This window comes from Molossus molossus, unplaced genomic scaffold (genome assembly GCF_014108415.1).
Source record: "Molossus molossus isolate mMolMol1 unplaced genomic scaffold, mMolMol1.p scaffold_m16_p_6, whole genome shotgun sequence".
Classification (NCBI taxonomy): Eukaryota; Metazoa; Chordata; class Mammalia; order Chiroptera; family Molossidae; genus Molossus; species Molossus molossus.
In genome coordinates this window covers 57928045-57947701 of record NW_023425399.1, presented here as the reverse complement: position 1 = coordinate 57947701, position 19657 = coordinate 57928045, and the positions used below count along the sequence as shown (strand labels likewise).

The 19657-nt window shown below is 38.7% G+C and overlaps 1 protein-coding gene across 2 annotated transcripts in view; it reads right to left on the bottom strand.

Moving 5' to 3' along the window:
* Nucleotides 1-19567, bottom strand: part of FAM210A (family with sequence similarity 210 member A) — a 40834-nt gene extending 21267 nt beyond the window's left edge. The window contains exon 1 of one of the 2 annotated variants that reach the window (XM_036245118.1): nucleotides 19387-19567. The gene's annotated coding sequence lies outside the window, so the exon portion shown is untranslated. The remainder of the gene's footprint in view (nucleotides 1-19386) is intronic. The other variant, XM_036245119.1, reaches the window with a different exon arrangement.
* Between the last annotated feature and the right edge of the window lie 90 nt (nucleotides 19568-19657).

Genomic DNA, 19657 nt, shown 5'->3' with positions numbered 1-19657 from the left:
TATTAGAACACAAAAAAAAGTCTTAATGCATTCAGGAAGGTTGAAATCATACCAAACATCCTCTTAAATCAAAAGAGCATAAACTAGAAAACAATTACAATGAAAAAAACCCCCCAAAACCAAAAACCTTGAAAACACTCAAAGGTATGATAAGTAGCATGTTAATAAACAATGAATGGGTTACCAATGAAATCAAGGAAGAACTAAAATTACACAAAATGAATTAAAATGAACACACAACCCAAAATCTATGGGACATAGTGAAAGTAGTCCTGAGAAGGATGTTCATAACATTACAGGCCTACCTCAAGCAGCAAAAAAAATTGCAAATAAAATTGCAAATAAACAGTCTGACCCTACACCTAAAAGAACAACAAAGACAATAACAAGAAAAGCCCAGAGTAAGCTGAAGGAAGGAAATAATAAAGATAAGAGTGGAAATATATGACAAAGAGTCTGGAAAACAATACAAAAGATCAATGAAACCAACAGTTGGTTCTTTGAAACGATAAACAAGGTTGATAAACTTTATCCAGACTCACCAAAAAAACAGAGAGGATGCAAATAAATAAAAATCAGAATAGAAAGAGATGAAGTAACAACTGACATCTCAGAAATGCAAAGGACATACTATGTTAAGAACATACTATGAACAACTATATGGCAACAAATTGGACAATATGGATGAAATGGACAAATCCCTAGAAACATACAATCTTTCAAAACTGAATCAGGAATACTCAGAAAGCCTGAATAGACCAATAACAACTAATGAAACTGAAGCAGTAATAAAAAACTTCCTCAAACAAGTCTTGGATCAGAAGGCTTTGCAAGTGTACTTTACCAAACATTCAAAAAGAACTAACACCTACCCTTCTCAAACTATTCCAAAAAATTCAAGAGGAGGGATGACTTCCAAACTCTTTTTATGAGGTGAGCATAATCCTAATTATAAAACCAGATAAAGACACTACAAAGAAAAAATACTGTAGGCCAATATCCCTGATGAGCATAGATGCTAAAATGCTCAACAAAATATTAGCAAACTGGATCCAGCAATACATTAAAAAGATCATACAACACAACCACATGGGATATATTCTGGGGATGCAAGGTTGGTACAATATATGCAAATCAATAAATGTGACTCATCACATATACCAAATAAAAGATAACAATCACATAATCATATCAATAGATGTAGAAAAAGCATTTGACTAAATCCAGCACCCATTTATGATAAAAACTCTCAGCAAGGTGGGAATCGAGGGACCATAATAAAGGTCATATATGGAAAACATATGCACCCCTATGTTCATAGCCAATATCATAAATAATGGGCAAAACTAAAAGCATTTCCCTTGAGATTAGGAACAGAACAGGAATGTCCATTTTTACCACTCTTATTCGATATAGTGCTGGAAATCCTAGCCACAGAGCTCAGACAAGAAATAAAAGGTATCCACATTGGAAAGGAGGAAGTAAAATTGTTATTAATCGAGATGGCATAATATTGTACATAAAAAGAACTTAAAGACTCCACCAGAAAACTATTAGATCTAATAAATGAATTCAGCAAAGTAGGATACAAAATTAATATTCAGAAATTGGTGGCATTTTTATACACCAAAATAAAGTCTCAGAAAGAGAAACTAAGAAAACAATGCCATTTACTATTGCAACAAAAAATAAGGTGCCTAGGAATAAACTTAACCACGGAAGTAAAACACCTGTACTCTGAAAACAATAGGACATTGAAGAAAAAACTAGAAGATGATGCAAACAAGTGGAAGCATATACCATGTTCATGGATTAGAAGAATTAACATCATTAAAATGTCCACACTACCCCCAAAAATCTATAGATTCAATGCAATTCCTATAAAAATACCAACAGTATATTTCACAGAAATAGAACAAATATTCCAAAATATATATGGAACCAAAAAAGACCCCAAATAGCTACGGCAATATTGACAAAGAACAACATTGGAGGAATCACAATACCAGATATCTAGCTATACTATCAAGTATGAAGTTTCCTCAAAAAATTAAAAATAGAACTGCCATTTGACTCAGTGATACCACTTCTAGAAATACATTCTAAGAATCCTGAAACATCAATCAGAAACAACATATGCACCCCTATGTTCATAGCTGTGTTATTTATGATAGCCAAAATATGGAAATAGCCCAGGTGCCAATCAATAGATAAGTGGATAAAAATGCTGTGATATATTTACACAATGAAATACTATGCAGCTGTAAAAATGAAGGAACTCTTACTCTTTGCCACAGCATGAATGGACATGGAGATCATTACATTAAGCAAAATAAGCTAGTCAAAGAAAAACAAATACCATATAATCTCATTTATTTATGAATATAATGAACAAAACAGAACCAGAGATGCCCAGCCAGTGTGACTCATTTGGTTGAGTGTTGTCCCATGCCCCAAGAGTTTTCTAGTTTGGATCTGGATCAGGGCACATGCCCGGTTGCTGGCTTGATCCCCAGTAGGGGACATGCAGGAGTCAGTCCATCAATGTTTCTCTCTCATCCATGTTTCTATTTCTCTCTCCCTCTCCCTTCCTCTCTCTGTAAAATAGAAACATCTATATCTAAATCTATATCTGTATCTGTATCTATATATTTCGGATACATGGAACAAACTGACAAATGTCAGAAGGGACTGGGGATGAAGGAGACTGGATAAAGGTGAAATAATTAGCTAAGGAACATATATGCATAGCTCATGGACATAGACAATAGTGTGGGGAGGGCAAAAGGAGGGGTGGGGGAGGGCTAGGTGAAGGTAAGCAAAGGTAGGGAAAAATAGGGGAAATCTGCAATAGTGGCAACAATAAAAAATTTTAAATAAAAAATCATTTGTGGAATTTTAGCATATAAAGTATATTATAAATAATAGCTTGAATAAATGGTTCTTTTTACTTAGAAAAATAAAGTTCTCATTACAAGAAATACTGTAACTATATGTGGTGATGGATGTTAACTAGACTTACTGGGCTAAATATTTCACAATATATACAATCAAACTGTTATATTGTATAATTGAAATATATAATATTATATATTAATTATACCTCAATTTTTAAAAAGAGATGCTCAAATATCATGTGTCACTAGGAAGTTGCAAATTTAAAAAAGAGATACTATTACACACCTTTCAGAATAACTAATATCCAAAACACTGACAATATGAAATTCTGTGGAGAATGGACATACAGGAACTCTCATTCATTGCTACTTGGAATGTAAAATGGTATAGTCAGTTTGGAACACCGTTTGGCTGTTTCTTACAAAGCTAAACATAGGCTTACCATACTATCCATCAACAGCACTCCTCAGTACTTACACAAATGAGCTGAAAAAGTTATATCCACAAAAACACCTGCACAAAAATGTTTACAGCAGATTTATTCATAACTGCCCCAATCTGGAAGCAACCAAGACGTCCTAACGAATATGTGAATACATAAGCAAACTGAGGTACCTCCACACAATAGAATATTTAGTAACCAAAAGATGCCCTAACTAGCGTGGCTCAATTGGTTTAGCATCGTCCCTTACACCAAGAGGTCAACAAGTAGATTCCAGGTCAGGGCACATGCCAGGATTACAGGCTCAATCCACAGTAGGGGGCATGTAGGAGGCAATCGATGTTTCTCTCTCACTGATGTTTTGCTTTCTCTCTCCCTCTTCCCCTCTCTCTCTAAAAATCAATAAAAACATTAACAAAGAAACAGAAGAAGAAATGAGTGCCCTGGCCAGTGTTGCTCAGTGGTTAAGAGTGTCATTCTGTGCCCCAAAGGGTCGCAGGCTTAATTCCTGGTCACGGCACATACCGAGGTTGTGGGTTCAGTCTCTGATTAGGATGTATGAGTGAGGCAACCAATCAATGTTGCTCTCTCACATCAATGTCTCTCTCTCTCTCTAGAATCAAAAAACAACATATCCTCGGGTAAGATTAAAAAAAAAAGAAAGAAAGGAGCTATCAAGCTATGAAAAGACATAAAGGAATTTTAAACACATGGTGCTAAGAGAAAGAAATCAGTTGGAAAAGGCTGTATGATTTTACCTATATGACATTCTGGGAAAGGCAAAACTACAGACACAGTAAACAGATCACTAGCTTCCCAGAGCTCCAAGATAGGGGAGTAAAGGGATAAATAGGTAGAGCAAAAGGCATTTTTAGGATACATCCTAATCATACTGTGAAACTATACAGTATGGCTGTAATGGTGGATAAATGTCATATATTTGTCAAAACCCATAGAACTATACAGTACAATACAAAGAGTGAATTCTAATTATCAACATTGGTTGATCAATTCCAACAAATGTACCACACTAATAACAAGATGTTAAAAATAGGGGAAAGGGGGGGGATTATATGGGTATTCTATGTACCATATCTCTAATTTTTAAAAAAGTACCCCAGGGCCTTGCCAGATACAATAGATATGTAGTATAGCCTTAACCTGAAGTACAGGTACATCAAAGGATGAATACAGAACTCATCAGGTGAAAACATAATAAAAGGAATAAGTGAAGAAAAGAACTGCCTCTAATTATACAAACTCCCTCAATTATCATAAATAGAACTCATCAGGTGAAAACATAATTAAAGGAATAAGTAAAGAAAAGAACTGCCTCGAGTAACTGAATAGACACCTCTCCAAATAGGACATACAAATGGCTAAGAAACATATGAACAAATGCTCATCATCACTAATCATCAGAGAGATGCAAATTAAAACAACAATGAGGTATTACCTCACACCTGTCAGAATGGCTGCCATCAACAATTCATCAAACAACAAATGTTGGCAAGGGTGTGGAGAAAAGGGGACTCTAATACACTGCTGGTGGGAATGCAGACTGGTGCAGCCACTATGGAAAACAATATGGTGTTACCTCAAAAAATTAAAAATTGAACTTCCATTTGACCCAGTGATCCCACTTTTAGAAATATACCCTAAGAAGCCTGAAACACCAATCAGAAAGAATATATGTACCCCCATGTTTGTAGCAGCACGATTTACAATAGCTAAGATCTGGAAACAGCCCAGTGTCCATCAGTAGACGAATGGATAAAAAGCAGTGGTACATATACACAATGGAGTACTATGCAGCTGTAAGAAAGAACGATCTCTTATCCATTGAGACTACATGGAGGGACCTGGAAAGTATCATCCTAAGTGAAAGAAACCAAACAGAGAAAGACAAGTTTCATATGATCTCACTTATATATGGAATATAATGAACATAACAGTCTGAAGAATGTGGTAGTCCCAGAGACGTGGAAGTGGGGTACAGGCTGACAATCCCTTAAAGAGGGGGGTGGTGGGGAGAGATAAAGCACAGAACTTATATGCATGTATGCATGACCAACAAACTGGGGAAAGGGCAGGGAGGGAGAGGGAGGGGGGAATCAGTGGGGGAAAAAGGAGAAACATCTGTAACAAAAATTAATTAATAAAAAAATAAAATAAAAAATAGAGAGGTTGAAAACTGGCGGCGGAGTGAACGGAAGCTACACAGACCGTCTCCCAGAACCAAACTGGAATTACAACTATAACACAGAAAAATTGACGGGAAAAAGCAACAGAAAAGCAGCTTGCGAGGACCATACAACGAGGGACACTGACTCCATCCCGGTAGGCTTTCGAAGGCGTGAGACGGGGGCTGTGAGCCCACAGTCGGCAGCTTGGCAGCTGCCTTAGCTGGAAGCAGCGCCCTCAGGTTACACTCCCTGGCAGCTCCAGAACACAGAGCCGAACAGAGGCTAAAACAGCCACAGCCACTTACCTTGGGCTCCAGCAGAGGGAGGGCAGACTGGACTGGAACTGCGTGGGGACACACGGGATTTGTAGGGTACCCAGAGCGTTTGCAGAGTGCCAGCCACCCAGGACGGTGGCCACATTGCTCCTTCCCAGGGCTCTGAGGAGAGGCAGCAGCCCCTGGCTCGGAGATCCAACCCCACCCAGTGGGCCATTGAAGTGCTAATTGAGGCTCATTAACAACCAGCATCTGCCCCACCCTCGTAAAAGCCCCTTGTGCTGAGCACCTGAGGGAGTTTTTCAATCAACTGACAACCCAAAACTCATCAAGTAACCTCGACTGCTAGCCTCAGGCAAAAAGCTAGAGGATAACAGTACATTTCTTGGGCTGGCAACTTTAACCAGGAAAGTAAGACTTGACTGTAGTGTTTAACATGGGTCCTCCCTCGCTCATCTAAACACAGGAGAGGGAGCCACAAACAGCAGAACACCAACACCCACAGGGAAAACTTGACAGGCTCCAAAGCCCACAGTGATAGCCAAAATGGTGAAACACAGAAACAGAAGCCAAATGAAAGAGCAAGACACCTCCACCGAAGATGAGATCAATGTGGAGCAATTAGGCATGTTAACAGAGCTAGAATTCAGAGCCATGATCTTGAGGAAGCGGAACAGCATGAGTAAGGACATAGAGATGCTGAAAATAAGCCAACTAGAAATTAAAAACCATCAAGAAAAGATAAAAAATGACATATCAGAAATGAAAAACACATTGGAAGGTTTAAAAAGCAGAGTAGAGGAAGCTGAGGACCGGATCAGTGAATTAGAACACAGGGTAGGAAAAAAATCAACCAATCAGAAAAACAAATGGAAAAAACTATTAAAAAACAGGAAGACAGCTTAAGAGAACTGTGGGACAACAGGAAACGTAATAATATTCGCATCATAGGAGTCCCCGAAGAAGAAGAAAATGAGCAAGGGATAGAGAATATATTCAAAAAAATAGTGACAGAAAACTTCCCTAATTTGGTGAAGGAAGAAGGCATCCAAGTTGAAGAAGCACAGAGAGTCCCAAGTAAGAAGAACCCAAACAGGCCCACACCAAGACACATAGTAATTAAAATGCCACAAATTAAATACAGAGAGAGAATCCTAAAAGCAGCAAGAGATAAGCAACAGATTACCTACAAAGGAAACCCCATAAGGCTCTCAGCTGACTTCTCACAAGAAACACTACAGGCCAGAAGGGAATGGTATGAAGTAATCAAAGTCATGAAAAACAATAATCTGAATCCAAGACTACTCTACCCAGCTAGGCTATCATTCAAAATAGAAAGTCAAATAAAGAGCTTCCCAGACAAAAAAAAGGCTAAGGGAATACATTAGCACCAAACCAGCACTGCAAGAAATGTTAAAAGGACTGCTGTAATTAGCAGTAGAAATGGGAAGAAAAATGGAACCACACTAAACAAAAATGGCAATAAATAAGTACATATCAATAATCACCTTAAATGTAAATGGATTGAATGCTCCCATAAAAAGACACAGAGTAGCTGATTGGATAAGAAAGCATGACTCATCTATGTTGTTTGCAAGAGACCCACCTCTCAACAAAAGACTCACATAGGTTGAAAGTGAAGGGATGGAAAAAAATTTTCCAAGCAAATGGAAAGGAAAAAAAAGCTGGGGTAGCAATTCTCATATCGGATAAAATAGATTTCAAAACGAAGACCATAACTAGAGACAAAGAAGGCCACTACATAATATTGAAAAGATATATCCAACAGGAAGTTATAACCTTGATAAACATATATGCACCCAATATAGGAGCACCAAAATATATTAAAAATCTTCTGGAGGACTTCCAAGGAGAAATCGACAACAATACAATCATAGCAGGGGACTTCAACACCCCGTTGACAGCAATGGATAGATCCTCTAGGCAAAAAATTAGCAAGGAAACAGAGACTCTAAATGAAGCACTAGACCAAATGGATTTAATAGATATCTACAGAGAATTACACCCCAAAACTACAGAATACACATTCTTCTCAAGTGCACATGGGACATTCTCAAAGATAGACCACATGATGGGACACAAACTAAATCTCTACAAGTTCAAGAAGATTGAAATCATATCAAGCATCTTCTCAGATCACAATGGCATGAAACTAGAAATCAATTGCAAGAAGAACATGCAAAGACATTTCAACACATGGAGGCTGAATAGCATGTTATTAAACAATGAATGGGTCACCGAGGAGATCAAGGAAGAAATTAAAAACTCCCTGGAAACCACTGAAAAGGAACACGCAACAACACAAAATCTATGGGATGCAGCGAAAGCAGTTCTGAGAGGGAAGTTTATAGCACTACAGGCCTACCTCATAAAACAAGAAAAATTTCTAATTGACTGTCTAACCTCACAAGTTAAAGAATTAGAAAGCAAACAAACAAGAAAACCCCAGAGCAAGTAGAAGGAAGTAAATAGTAAAGATCAGAGCAGAAATAAATGACATAGAGACCAAAAAAACAATTCAAAAGATCAATGAAACAAAGAGCTGGTTTTTCGAAAAAATAAACAAGATTGATGGACCCTTAGCTAGAGTCACCAAGAAACAAAGAGAGAGAACCCAAATACACAAAATCAGAAATGAAAGAGGAGAAGTAACAACCAACACCACGGAAATACAAAAGATCGTTAACAACTACTATGAACAACTATATGGCAACAAATTCGACAATCTAAGCGAAATGGACAAATTTCTAGAAACACACAGACTCCCAAAACAGGACCAGGAAGAGATAGAAAACTTGAACAGACCAATAACAACTAAGGAAATTGAAGAGGTAATAAAGACTCTCCCAGCAAACAAAAGCCCAGGCCCAGATGGCTTCACGGGGGAGTTTTACCGAACATTCAAAAAAGAACTAAAACTCATTCTCCTCAAACTATTTCAAAAAATTCAAGAAGAGACCTGGCCAGTTTGGCTCAGTGGTTAGAGTGCGGGCCTGCGGTCTGGAGAGACCCGGGATCGGTTCCCGCTAAGGGCACGTACTTCGGTTGCAGTTTGTCCCAGGCCCTGGTTGGTCGTGCGGGTGGCAGCCACTGGATGTGTCCCTTCACGTCGATGCTTCTCTCTCTCTCTCCCTTCCTCTCTCTCCCTCCCACTCTATCTGTACAAAAAAATGGAAAAATATCCTCGGGTGAGGGTAAAAAAAAAAAAAAAAAAAAAATTCAAGAAGGAAGACTTCCAAACACGTTCTACGAGGCCAGCATAATTCTAATTCCAAAACTAGAAAAAGACACTACGAAGAAAGAAAACTACAGGCCAATATCCCTGATGAACATAGACGCCAAAATCCTGAACAAAATATTAGCAAATCGGATCCAGAAATACATCAAAAAAATTATTCACCATGACCAAGTGGGATTCATTCCAGGGATGCAAGGCTGGTACAACATTCGCAAATCAATAAATGTGATACACCACATAAACAAAATGAAGAATAAAAACCACATGATCATATCAATAGATGCTGAAAAAGCATTCGACAAAATCCAGCATCCATTTCTGATAAAAACGCTCAGCAATGTGGGAATAGAGGTATCATATCTCAACATAATAAAGGCCATATATGAAAGACCTACAGCCAACATCATACTCAATGGACAGAAACTAAAAAAATTTCCATTAAGAACAGGAACAAGACAAGGATGTCCACTTTTGCCACTCTTATTTAACATTGTACTGGAAGTCTTAGCCACAGCAATCAGACATGAAGAAAAAATATAAGGGATCCAAATTGGAAAGGAGGAAGTGAAACTGTCATTATTTGCAGATGACATGATATTATACATAGAAAACCCTAAAGACTCCATCAAAAATCTACTAGACTTAATCAACGAATTTGGCAAAGTAGCAGGATACAAAATTAACGTCAAGAAATCGACGGCATTCTTGTACACCAATGATGAACTCACAGAAAGAGAAACTGAAAAAACAATCCCATTTACCATCGCGCCAAAAAAATTAAGATACCTAGGAATAAACTTAACCAAAGAAGTAAAGGACCTATTTGCAGAAAACTACAGGTCATTTAAAAAAGAAATAGAGGAAGACATAAAAAAGTGGAAGCACATACCCTGTTCATGGGTTGGAAGAATTAACATAATTAAAATGTCCATACTACCCAAAGCAATCTATAGATTCAATGCAATCCCCATCAAAATACCAACGACATATTTCATAGAACTAGAACAAATACTTCAAAAGTTCATATGGAACCAAAAAAGACCCCGAATAGCCACAGCAATCTTGAAAAAGAAGAACAAAGTAGCTGGGATCACAATACCAGATATCAGGTTATACTACAAAACGACTGTAACCAAAACAGCCTGGTACTGGCACAAGAACAGGCATATAGACCAGTGGAACAGAACTGAAAACCCAGAAATGGACCCAAAGCAATACGCTCAATTAATATTTGACAAAGGTGGCAAGAGCATACGGTGGAGTAAAGACAGCCTCTTTAATAAATGGTGTTTGGAAAATTGGACAGCTACATGCAAAAAAATGAAACTAGACCATCAACTTACACCATACACAAAAATAAACTCGAAATGGATAAAAGACTTAAATGTGACCCGTGAATCCATAAAAATTCTAGAAGAAAATGTAGGCAACAAAATTTCGGACATCATATGGAGCAGAATTTTCACTGATACATCACCTAAGGCAACAGAAACAAAGGAAAAAATGAACACATGGGACTACATCAAACTAAAAAGCTTCTGCACAGCAAAAGAAACAATCATCAAAATGGAAAGGCAACCCACTGTATGGGAGAACATCATTGCCAATGATGTATCAGATAAGTGGTTAATTTCCAATATATATAGAGTGCTCATACAACTCCACAAAAGGAAGACAAAGAACCCAATTAAAAAATGGGCAGAGGAGCTGAATAGACACCTCTCCAAATAGGACATACAAATGGCCAAGAGACATATGAAGAAATGCTCAATATCACTAATCATCAGAAAGATGCAAATTAAAACAACAATGAGGTATCACCTCATACCTGTCAGAATGGCCGCCATCAACAAATCATCAAACAACAAGTGTTGGCAAGGGTGTGGAGAAAAGGGGACTCTAATACACTGCTGGTGGGAATGCAGACTGGTGTAGCCGCTGTGGAAAACAATATGGTGTTACCTCAAAAAAATAAAAATTGAACTTCCATTTGACCCAGTGATCCCACTTCTAGGAATATACCCTAAGAAACCTGAAACACCAATCAGGAAGAATATATGTACCCCCATGTTCATAGCAGCACTATTTACAATAGCTAAGAATGGGAAACAGCCCAAGTGTCCATCAGTAGATGAATGGATAAAAAAGTTGTGGTACATATACACAATGGAGTACTATGCAGCGGTAAGAAAGAAAGATCTCTTATCCTTTGAGACGACACGGAGGGACCTGGAAAGTATTATCCTAAGTGAAAGAAGTCAAGCAGAAAAAGACAAATACCACATGATCTCACTTATATATGGAATATAATGAACATAACAGTCTGAGGAATACAGTAGACCCAGACACATGGAAGTAGGGCACAGACTGACATCCTTCAGAAGAGGGGGTGGGGGGGGTGGGGGGGTGGCAAGAGATAAACCACAGACCTTATATGCATGTATGCATGATCAATGGACGTGGACAACTAAGCCGGGGACAGGGCGGGGGTGGGGTGGGGAGGGTGGTGCCAATGGGGTAAAAAAGCTAAAAGATCTGTAACAAAAAAATAAATAAAAAATTAAAAAAAAAAATAGAAAGAAAAAAAAAAAGAACTGCCTCTAATTATACAAACTCCCTCAATTATCATAAATAGGCCATTTTTCTTCTTTCAACAGATTAATATTCTAATTTATTCATTTCAATCTATTCAATCACATCTTGAGTGGTTTTTTAAATCAAATTTAGTTTGCTGCTCAGAAAAAGTAAAAGGATGTAAGTTTATTTGTAGTACTTTCTGGGCTGTTACTTTACTGTTCCCTAATGCATTTGATGGATTCAATTTAATCTTTATTATAAGCCATATCCTGAAACTATTTGGCTTTTGAGCTTTCTCATTACAGAACTAAGGCACATGAACAAGCTGTGGTAATGATGGAGCCATGGTTAAATTCTTAATCTTCATAAAAGGTTCAATTCTACCCCCTAGTGAATCCAAAAGAAGTAACATTTATTCACTGATTTCTAGAGCAGCCTTAAATATGAACTGTATCACTTGTAAAGAAAATCAATACCAACTTACACAAAAATGTATATATATTTATCTCTTTTCATAGATTCTAAGTTCTGTAAGGCAAGCCATGTTGATCTGTAATGCTAACAATGATCTGGTTCTACTTCCACCTTTTCAGCTCTGGCAGATATTATGCCATTGCAGTGTGAAGAATACAGCCTTTGCTATAAAAAAGATCTGAGTTCCAATCCCTTCAGGCATTACTTTACTTAGCTTCTGTCCTCATCCCTAAAGTAGGGTCAATTGATTAAATTTTTATGATATGGTATTTATGATGAGTAAATAAGATAAAGTATAAGTATCCAGCACTTAGTATGCTGTATCAATTGATAGTTACAATTTCCCTCCTTTACCTTCTCATCCACTAACCTGGTTAAACCAAGCTCATATTCTTATTTCATCTAAACTTTTGCTATTATTCCGTTTGGATGACCCATACAAAATTCCAGTTTCTCTGGTTATGTCTTCGGCATTGAAATCATTGGATACTGTTCCACAACTGAAATCCTGAAAATACACTATCTCACTCTCTGTATCCTTTTCTACTTCTAGCCTCCACTCCCTTTAGTTTCAGGGACCTGCCCCTCCTTACCTCTCATCCCCCCCTTTTCCTTCAAATCTAACAACTCCTCCTGTTTTCACTCAGAAGTCTTTATCTAGCCTAGAGTCTACAGTGCATAACTTGAATTACTACTTTGTCTTTCTGCAGTACAAGCCCATAAAATCTAACCCAGAGCCACTCCAACCATTTATTGTTCCCCAAACTACATCTTTCATAGCTAACAAAAACCACAAAAGTGAGTGAATTAGTACCAGCATACATTGAAGGTACATCACCCTTATCTTACAAAGGCTCTGAATGCAAACAAAACAAAACAAAACAAAACAAAACAAAACAAAACAAAACAAAAGGCTCTGAATGTTGCATGACAACCCAGGATGGTTCCTGATCAGCTTCCTCTCCTCTTACTCTGAATGATCATTCCACACCTTTCCCAATCTCCTTAAGTCTCTTATATTATATACTTTTAGCTGATGATAAAATATACACCAGATCATGTCTCTACTCTGTTTAAACTCTCTAATTTCTCTTAGAGTAAGATGATAATAAATCCTTACAATAGCCCCCAATGCCTTATATAATCTCCTTCCTTTCCCTCTCTGAATGTATCCCCTAAGCCACACAAGCCTCCTTGCAGTTCTTCCAACATGCTAAAAAGGCTCCTGCCTTAAGAATTATGCAGTAGCTATTTTCTCTGCTAGAAAGTCTTTTCAAGTTAGCATGGCTAACTCATTTGCTTCCTACAAGTCTTGGTTCAAATGCAACCAGCTCCATGACGCCTACTTTGACCATTCTATTTAAAATTGCAACACTGCTCCCAATCCTCACCTCCCTTCCAGCTCTCACATCCCTACCTTCCTTATCTTGCTCAAATTGTTTCTTTTTTCATAGCACTTATCTTTTAATATCCTATACAATTAACTTATTTACTGTTTACTACTTATAGTTCCACAAGGACAGAGTTTTGTTTTTGTTGTTGTCGCTCCCCCACTCCGTTTTGTTCTCTGTTGCATCCCAGGCACCTAAAACAAAGGGCTGGCTGGTTGGTCCATAGGAGGCACTCAATAAATACTTGTTTAATAAATAAACAATCAGATAAAGCTAACACCCTCTTCCCGTTAAAATTGATGGGTGGGGGAGGGGGGCTGGTGGGGGGGGTTAATTTTCTCATCTTCAGCCTTCCCCTTTCCAAGGTTACCTGCATTCACACCCATCCAAGGCTCCATTAACTCCTTTCTCAGAAAATAAACTATCCAAACATTCAAAAGCCAGTCTTTCATTTGTATTTTGAGTTAACTTCTTCCTGTTTTAGACTGCTCAACCACATTTTTCTTGTACTTTTTTTACTGTTATTCTCATTCCTATACTTCTACTGTCCTCTCCTCTGAGGTCTTATACTTCAGTATATTGATATGCCATTAAGAAAACAGGTCCCTCTGTAATATCTGCCCAATTACAATTATCCTCGCTGAATTCTAGGATCCCCAGTTCAGTAGCAGCAGCTCCTGCTGTAATTTCTGACCCACAGAGAAGAGCAATCATGGAACTCTTCACGGATACTGGGGTTCCTGACAAATTTACTTCTCAAAATCATGGTGAAAGGCATCTCCTATGAATCCTCCAAAGGTGATAAATCCACTCTATAATTCCAGTCTCCCTAAGCCTTTAGATTCTTTCCTCTATAGTATACCAAGCCAGATCTGGAATTTTAACTTCATTGAGCATAGCCTTTGGTCCATGTTTCAGCCAAACAACCAAACTGTTAGAGCCCTCTCTAACACCTCAAGCTGTTAACAGTGAATCCAGAATCTCTTAGCAGTCCTGTATCAATAAATTCGGCCTGATCTGACCTTATGTTTCTTCCACAATTATGCCACACTTTTGATATCCATCTTCATACATATTCCCCAGATATCTATCTGTGGAATATTTTTTTTTTTAAATCAGTTTTTTAAGAGTACAGCCCACTTCTTCATGGGTCACACTCTGTAGCTGACCCTTGGGAGCGTGCTGAGGTAGTTCTTGAGGAGAATCGGCAATATTTTGCAAGGCAATTACCTCAGGAAAGGCCATTATAGATTCTTCACTCAAACGAGGTTAACTTCCTCAAGCAGGTGGCAAAAAAGACTGAGAAAAATTTAGGGGCTCAGCACTCTATTCCAAATTTGAGGATCTCATGCCTTCCCAATCAATGCCCTCATTTTAATAGCAGACACCCTATTAGATTGGGAATTCATTTGCATTATAATTCAGCCATTTTTCAGGATGAGACTTTGGGTTTAATTTTCAGCAATCTCAGCTCTGTAGTTATAGGAGAAAAGAGTTTCTTTAGAGAAGACACAGAAACGTTCACGTCAATTATGCAGAGCTTGAGCTGGGAGTTTGGAGATGTGAGCTTGTCCTTTTCTTTCTCCACTTTTTCTGCAATTAGGAGCAACCAGTCAGTCTCATTAGACTTGTTAATTTGACAAAAATGTTTTAACTCATCAAATACACGGTCATCCAAAACTCTGTCTTTTGTAAATATTTAAATAGGAGTATCCGATGGTGATATTTTGTGTATCTCTATTGCCATATTACACCCTAGATTATCAGTGTCCTTTATACCACTGGAAGTAGTTATTTGTGCCTTTCAATCTGATCAGATTCGAGAACTGACTGCACAAACACCATAATCAATTCAGAGAAATCATCTTAAAAAACAAGTTTTAAAATTGATTTTAGAGAGAGGAAGGGAGAGACAGAGAGAGAGAAAAAATGGATTTCTTGTTCCACTTATTTATGCATTCCTTGGTTGACTCTTGTACGTGCCCTGACTGGGAATTGAACTGCATAGATAACTCATTTTTTTAAAATGTTTTTATTGAGTTGAGTGAGAGAGGAAGGGAGGAAGGGTGAGGGAAGAGGGATAGAGGGAGGGAGGGAGGGGGGAGAGGGGAAACGGGGGAGGGGGAGGGGGAGAGGAAGGAGGGGGGGGACGACATTGATGTGAGAAAGAAACTCAATCAGTGCCTCTCATACGCATACTGATTAGAAATTGAACCCACAACCTGGGCATGTGCCCTAACCTGGAATCAAACCAGTGACCTTTTGGTGCATGGGATACAGCACTAAACCAACTAAGCCACATGGGCTAGGACAATAACTCATTCTTAAGATTCTGTTCCTCTAACTGTGGTTCTCAACCTTCCTAATGCTGCAACCCTTTAATACAGTTCCTCATGCTGTGGTGACCCCCAACCATAAAATTATTTTTGTTGCTATTTCATAACTGTAATTTTGCTACTGTTATATCTTAGGTGACCCGTGAAAGGGTCATTCGACCCCCAAAGGGGTCGTGACCCACAGGTTGAGAACTGCTGCTCTAGAACCGCTCTTGGTACCAAAATGTGACTCAGATAGGGGTCTCCAGAGATAAAAAACCAATAGGAGCAAAATATATGCATATATCTACCTATCTCTCTTTAGATAAATACATATTTATATCTATTAGAAATCTATTGGGTTTTTAATCAAATAGATAGATATACATTTATTTTAAGGAACTGGCTCACACGCTTGTGGGGCTAGCAACTCTGAAAATGTGTAGGGCAGATCTGTAGGCTGGAAATAGGCAGAAATGGATGCTGCAGTTTTAAGGAAGAATTTTTTCTGCTTGAGACACTTCAATTTGAAATTTAGGCCTTCAACTGATTTGGTAAGGAACAGCCACATTACTGAGGGTAATCTCCTTTACTTAAAGTCAATAGACTTTAGATGTTAATCACATCTTCAAAATACCAAGACAGTAACACTTAGATTAGTGTTTGATAAAATAAGTAGGTACTACACTACAGCCTACTTAATATATAAAACAAATCTCTACACATAATAAACTTAGAGATTTCTCAACCAAATCTTACTTTCCACTATAGAAAATACCTTTTAAATAAGAATATCTTATGTGCTCCAAAAAGGCAGTAAAATTTTAGTAGGGGTGCTTTGTGAGTGGACTGGAGAACAGTCCTTCCTCAAAGACTTTTTGGAGAAATAGACCTTCCATAAACCACCTCTCTTTCTTACCTCCAAGTACATCATTTTTAGGAAGCTATAACATTGTATCTACATTTTAAAAACAGTGTTTATGTTTCAAAAACGTGATCTTCAATTCTATACCAGAAATCACACTTTAAAACTGTAAGTCAGGGTGTTCTCATTTTGAGAACTAGTGACTTAAAAAAAGGATGGGTCGGGCTAGTGTAGCTCAGTGGCTGAGCGTCTACCCTTGCACAAAGAGGTTGCAGGTTTGCTTGCCGGTCAGGGCACATTCCCAGGTTGTGGGCTAAATGCCCATTGTGGGGCGTGCAGGAGCTGGCCAACAGATGTTCTCTCTCATTGATGTTTCTCTCTCTCTCTCCCCTGTCCCTTCCTCTCTCTCTAAAATCAATAAAGAAAAAAAATTAAAGAAAAAAGGATGGTATCTACTGAACTTGTTGCTTGCCTTTACTCTGACCAGAAAATTTACAAGTTGCTACTTCATTTTCTCTTACTGACAAAGTGTAATTCAAACCAGAAGAAATCCAAACCAGGTGGTGTGAGTGGGTGAATAATGGGCCAAATAATCAAAACAGCAGATAAAGAAATCTTATAAATTCGTTGAGATAATTCATCTGTCCTATTTTTTAAAATTGATTTTTAAAAACCTTTCTTGGCAATTCATTCATTCAATTAGCACCACTATATGTTAAAGGTACCCATGTAAAATCCCTGAATAAAATGATGATCCTGTCTCGGTGGGTCTTATCTATTTTATTTTAATCTGAACATTAAACATTAAGCATCATGCATTAAGAATTATAAAAATATTTTCTGAAAATCTACTATGTGTCAGCTAACTTTTAGTTCTGAGTTTGATTTTCTGGCAGGCACTGTTCCATTATTAGCATAGAGTCTGGTCTGTGGAGCCTGACCGCCTGGGTCCAAATCCTAGTTCCACTAATTTCCAGATGCACAACCTTGGCCCAGTTATTTAATCTTCATCTATAATTCAAAAATAATCATAACAACTATCCCACTGGATTACGTAAGAATTAAGTGAGTTCAGATGTGTAAAGCACTTAATCTGGCACACAGCAGGTACTAAAATATTAGCTATTTTAATTTTAATTCAATTTCCAGAAAAACAGATATTACACATGTAATAATGGGAAAAATAACACCAACAGTAACTTTCAAAACATTTTTATCTGGAACATTTACTCCCTCCATTATTGTTTTCAAGGGTTCTATCCTCAACTGAATTACATGACTTCCAGTTAAGCATTAAGAAAACTACAAAATGTGAGCTTTATATATCCCACACACAACATCAATCCACGGTGGAATCTGTATAAACACATAGGAAGAAACTTTTAATCTAATGAGAAAATTTTAACAAAACCAAACTTTGATTAATTTTTCCTAAAATTACAACCGCAACTATCTCAAGAATCTTTAGAATCAGAACCAGCCAATATGGACTGTGTAATTGCCTATTTCTAATGCCTGGATGTGTAAATAGTATGTTCAGTCTCTAAGACCCATTTGTTTGCCGTTGTCAATATAATAAAGTTGATTCTCAACCCAGGTCACTGAATATAGATACAAACATAGTCCATATTTGCTGGTTTCCATATTTGGCATCCATATTTGTTAAAAATAGGCCCCATTCATTTTTGGTCCAAAGTTTATAAGGGGTCAACAACCTCAGAAGGTTAGTGCCCACAATTTAGAAGTGACTAGACTGTAAAGAAAGTACATGCTGCGAATGTTGTCTTCCCCGAAGCAAAGCCTATTCATTAATATAACTGCCCTTACTGACAAGTAGGCAGGCTAGTAAAACACATTTCAAAGCTAGTTTTAAAGGGATCCATTTTGGTAAAGGATAATTCAAGACTGCAAATGTGATCATGTTTTTACACCTTTAAGGTGGGGGAGGTGTTGAGGCACAATAAAGTTGATATGTACACACGTCAATTATTTTAGTTCCCAGGTTCGGTTTTGACCCCAATCTCAAACTGAAAGCCCTCAACTATTGAGCTTTCCAGTTTCAGTACAGTAGGTGCCACCGACTCTCCAATGGAAAGCTGAGGATGGACAAAGGATCTGTTGTCTCCTTCAACCATCCCATATCAAAGTCCAGACAACACAGACTATTACACTATGAGGCTTTTCTAAGGATAGGTTTGGGCTTCCCCGTTGTCCAGAATCTTGACAGTCGAGAAAGGCCTCCCTAGAGGGAGATACAGCACCGCTTCGCAAGTAAGGCGGTAGGGAATGATCTGCCAAGTCCGTACGGAAAAGTAAGATATTGCTCATTCTTAGACAACTTCGACAATGGGGCACCCATACCCTTCCTCAGCACGTTTCTGAGGAAGGGAACAGTAGAGTGTGAAGGGTTACAGAGCAGAAAGCTAAAAAAAAAACATACAAAAAACAGTCCCCAAGGCAGATTTGCCAGGGCACAGGCACGACAGAGAAGGGCGGGGGTGACCTCTTTCGGCCGCCGGGGGTGGTGGGGCGGCTAAGTGTGGATGACCCCAGCCCTGCAGGCAGATCTCTGCCACAGCCCGAGGAACTGTGCACGCCGGGCAGTTGTCAGATTCGCGTTCGGGATCTGCTCCCCAACGCGCACGGGGTTGAAGGTGCCCTCTCCACCCCTCCCGCTGCCCTTAAAGGTCTGGGCCCAAGATACCTCTTAGGACGTTGAGGCCACCGCCGCTTCCCGCCGCACAGGCCGGACGACAGGACCTCAGAAGCCACGGCGATGTCACTCTACAGAGCGACCTGGCCGAGCGCGGGTCTGAGTGCCGGAACCCGCGGGGCTGAGGTGGACACTCACCTCCTAGCCCTTAGCCCCAGCAGCCGCGCCCACTAGCAACGTGCTCGCGACTGCCGAAGCCCGCTGGGTGCGTCCCTGAGCACGCCGCTGCGCACAGCACGACGGGACTCGTAGTTTCGGCGCG